Source organism: Hipposideros armiger, unplaced genomic scaffold (assembly GCF_001890085.2).
Source record: "Hipposideros armiger isolate ML-2016 unplaced genomic scaffold, ASM189008v1 scaffold_341, whole genome shotgun sequence".
Lineage (NCBI taxonomy): Eukaryota > Metazoa > Chordata > Mammalia > Chiroptera > Hipposideridae > Hipposideros > Hipposideros armiger.
Genome location: NW_017731691.1, coordinates 666,673 through 671,305, shown reverse-complemented (window position 1 = coordinate 671,305; position 4,633 = coordinate 666,673). Strand labels below are relative to the sequence as shown.

Sequence of the window (4,633 nt, the reverse complement as noted above, 5' to 3'; positions counted from 1 at the left end):
GAAGAACAAAAGGATAGCAACTTGTCTGTTCCCCTTCCCCCAATTCCCCAGCGCTGTTCCCATCCCCCAATTCCCCAATTAAAAAAAAAAGAAATGTGATTCTGGAGAGGTAAGGCCGGTCTCTTCTTACTACCACTGCTTCACACACCACAGCTGTTCTATTTTAGCCAGGAAGGCTTAGGAGATGGGTACATGAAGAACTATAACTACTCTTAAGAAATTATTAATTTGACATGCTAGAGCTCCTCTGCCCTTTAAATATTATTGCCTCCTTCAAAGCAGGTGCTTTGGTAGGTCACAGACTGATTTCACTGATGCTGCCAGTCCTCAAAACATTTTTCTCCATGTTCTTTGGGAACAGCCTTGAGTGCATATGGCCAGTCCCTGCAGCCTGCGAGTTGTTGGCTCTCAGCCACTTGGTCATCAGTGGTGTAGGCTGAGGATTATAGTGAGAAGACCCTGAGAGGTTAGGAAACCTGAGCCAGGTGATCGGTGCAAACTGGGAAGAGAACAGTCTTTAGAATGATATAGATGTAGATTGTAATTCTGGTTCAGACTCTTACTGTGTGCTTTGGGCAGGTCATTTAACATCAAATTCTGTTACCTTATGTATAAGATGCAGATAATGATACCTACTCTACAGGGCTGCTGTGAAGATGTACTCTGGCATGGAGGCACTGCACACATGATAGCTGTTGTTGCTGCTATCACTTCATTATAGTGTGGTTGACTAGGCCGGGTGAGTGTACAGAGAAGGGGTGAGGAGGTGCAGGCCATTCTCCCTGTAAAGGTAAACTGGAATTTATGGAAATATCTGTAATTCTTTGGGAATCAACCTGTTGACTGGGGCAGCTGACCAAGCAGGTTCATACCATTTGGGGTCCACTTGGGATTAGAGGATGAAATAATGGGGCTGTTTATTTTCCGTGACACTTAAAACTGGCTTTAAATGGGGTTTTCAAAGAGGAGTTCCAGAAATATTTTCAGTAATGCTGACATGGATGGACACAGCACCGTTTGGGCTGTATACACAACATGGTTTGGGTAGATTATGAAATTGAGATCTGTCCTTATATTATATTCACACCCTGAAAGCATATAAGGTAGGTGGATAATTGATTGAAACAAGGCTTCTGGGCAGGAGAAGTTCCTGACCTTTTTCTAATGAGATGAGTGGTCAGTTTCCTTTAGTGATACCAGTGTCACATTATCAGAATGCCTCTGACCTCCACAAACGACACACTTGAAACATTTCCATCCAATTACTGTGACCCAGAAGAGCTATTTCTGGTACTTGATCACTGAGCATCAACGAAAACAGACTCTTGAGACTTGGAGTTAGCTGGGAAGGGAGAGGTCTATTAAGGAAGCCTCTTTCTTGGGAGCCTCCTGCCGTGGCCCTGCTCTTTAGATCCCTCTCGCTCCTTTGGTTCTGTGACCGTTATGGCTGTAATGGTGGTTTCTCTCCCCCGTGGGCCACAGGAAATGACTAGCAGGTGCCACTTCTTTACTGCCACTGGCCCCAGTTCATACCCCAGGGTATGAGCTTTAGGGGGCTCCTTTGAAAACAGCTCAGCTCTCCTGTCTTTTGCCCTTTCTTCATCTCCTTAAGCAATTGCAAAATATTACTTGAGTTTCTCTGATGATTTTTGCTGATAGAAATATAACCAAGGATTGGGGGTTAACGAAAAGCACGCAGAGGTAAATTTCAAACTTGCCTGGCAATCGTAAGAATCATCAGAGTAGAGGATTTCAATACAACGTTGGAGCCTGGGCTTGGATTTCTGCTCCAGGATGTATTAACTTTCTCTCCTCTGAGCCCCAACTTCTCCATACCTACAGTGGAGTTAATAATTTCCCCCTTAACAGATTGTTGAGAGGATTCAGGGAGATTGTGACATGCAGGGTACAGTGCCTGGAACACAGTAGGTCCTCAAGAAATGGTAGCTATGATTGCTGTTACTCAATAAAAGAAACCTAGCAAAATGGCCATTGTAGTTCTTTACTGGAAGATAAATAGTTAGGCCTGAGTTTTAGCTCTTTTCAATGATCCATTTCTTAATTCTTCAGAAACACAGCTTCACCTACTCTCTCTCATTTTTATCTTTCTTCCTTTCTCTTCTGCAAAGACACCCAAGTTCCCATCCCTGGTCCTGGTTGGTACAAATGGTGGGGTGGGCATTTGGGTCTACTAGGGATCAAGTGAGAGCTATTTACGTCTAAGGGTATGTACTGCCTGGCCTCCCTCCCTTCATTATCTTGTTTTATAACAAAGACAGTTTCAACAGTTCCTGCTAGAACTCCTTCACAGTGATTAACTTAGGCAGTCTTCTGAAATTACTTACGTTGGAAAGCAGGATCGGGGTAGTTGCAGGTCAAATGTAGTTGCCCTGTGCTCTAAAGTCCTCTCTGTCACCCTTGGGTTAACCTTTGTGCAAAAGGAGAGAGAGCTCGTTAAAACCAGTCATGATTTCCCAATTTCTCAAGCCAATGGATTTGATTCTTTTATGTGAGTCTGGCTTTGATCCTTGGGTTTGTCACCTTTATAATGAAGTTTCATTTCCCTGAGAAGGAAAATTTATTTTCATTTGTAGCTCTGGGAGCATCGTGTTTCTTCGCCCCCTCATATTTTACTGATCCACATGTCAGATGGATTTTAAACCACCCTGATTTGAGCCACTTGTTTGCCCCTTTTGCCAACTTCTTACTTCAGGGAACAGCTTCAGGCCCAGAGCTGGGATGGGTCCCTGTTAACAGGAGCCAGAGTAAGCCATGCCCACCTGAGGTTGGGGTACACCAGCGTTGTGTAAAGGGTTGTGCTACACAAGAACTCAGGCTGAAAAGCTAATATCAAAATACTATTAGGGAGGACTAAAACAAGGACCATCCTAGAAGGGGCCAGAAAAAAAGCTGTTGGGCTGGCTTACTCCTATGTATCTTTAACTCACTGGCGTCTCTTCTGAAGAGCTTGAATCCTCCTGCTCCATGCCCTAGTCTAGGTTAAGGATGCCTCAGCAAGTAGGTGTCCCTCTAGCACAGGGGTCGGCAAACTGGCTCGCGAGCCACATACGGCATTTGGGTACGTTCCATCTCAAAAGTTTGATGACCCCTGGAAGAGCCAATCCTATCCCTCACAACAATTGTAAAATTATTCAAGAGCCACAAATGTATTTTTACAAATAAGGAAAATTTAAAGTAATATAAATGAAACTATGATAGTTTTATTTTCGTTTTCAGTTTCACTTCAGAGCCACAATGTATGTACCAAAAGAGCCGCATGTAGCTCGCGAGCTGCAGTTTGCCAACCCCGGCTAGCACCAGTTACCCTGTATTTACAAGTTTGTCTCTGTTCTTCCAGTAGCTCCTTCAAGACAAGTACTGTGTCTTGCATCTGTATTTACTCATTGCTAGTTTACCTGGCAGAGCATAGACTCTCCATACATGTTTTTTGAATTTAATGGATGAAGCAGCAAACATACTTGTTGGTAACATACCTGAGTACGAAATCTAGCTTCCCCATGGTATGTCCTTGTACCTTTGGGCAGGTTACTTTGTGTTTTGTTTTCTCCTTCTGTGAAATGGGGAAATTAACGCCTCTGCTGCCTACCTCATAGGCTTGTGAGCCTTCAATAAGAAAATGCATTTAAATATCGTTGAAAATTATGAAGCACCCTCCATCTAGTATGTGTTAATGTAGAAGAGTAGATCAGATATGGAGGGAATTGCACCCTGAATACATGGAACTATATGTTGCTTAATTAATGCAGATTCCTGGGTTGTCACTACAAACACAGACCCTTTAGCAGCTTTCTGAGTATCTCTGTGCATCTCTCCAGAAATATTTTTAAATTTATTTCCTTAAGCAGATCCACCTGTCCGTACAAATTCTATTTTTAAACAAATTGGTCCATGGTGCTGAATAAAGCAATTGGCCCCAGATAAGGACATACTTTGAGGGATTGAGAGCATCAATTTAAATTAATGAAAAATCTGAGTGACAGAGCATTTTAGAATAAATGTAGTTTTATTACTTTTAAACACATATAATAACAGTGCTGGGAATAGAACTTGGAGAAAGACAGCATCAGAGAATCACAGCAAACAAATAAGAATCATTCGTAATGAGGCTGTTGCTGCGTGCATGTCCTGCTAAAGACCATCATCAAATTGGCTAATGTTCTCCAGGTAAAACCCATTTATTTAAGAAACTTGTTTTTACTTCATAGACATGAAGAAAGTTCCATTAAAAATCCCTGTGCATGGCTTCCAGATAACCCAGCTTTTCTATACCCCGGTGGATGGCATCTAGCAACAGTACTCTCTGCTGTGGTTATAACAAATAGTAATTCCGAATAGCAAACACCCTTTGGCCTCTACAGTGATCAGCTGGTTCCAGTTTGCCCGAGACTTTCCAGTTTAGGCACAGAAAGTTCCAAGTCCTAGGAAATCCCTCCAACCCACCCAAAGAGGGCCAGTTGGTCACCTACCAGCACCTATGGGTCTAGCAGCTACTAAGTATGCAGGAAAGGTGCAGATGCAAGGGGTTTATTTACATTGGAGGAATGGAGGATCACTGGGAGAACTGCAGCTCACCCATTCCGTTGCTTTTTCTGCCTTCGCTTTTTTTTTTTTT

The 4,633-nt window shown here is 42.9% G+C and overlaps 1 protein-coding gene across 1 annotated transcript in view; it reads left to right on the top strand.

Moving 5' to 3' along the window:
* GPC3 (glypican 3) overlaps positions 1–4,633 on the top strand; it is a 480,497-nt gene that overhangs the window by 347,486 nt on the left and 128,378 nt on the right. The gene's annotated exons all lie outside the window — the stretch shown is intronic.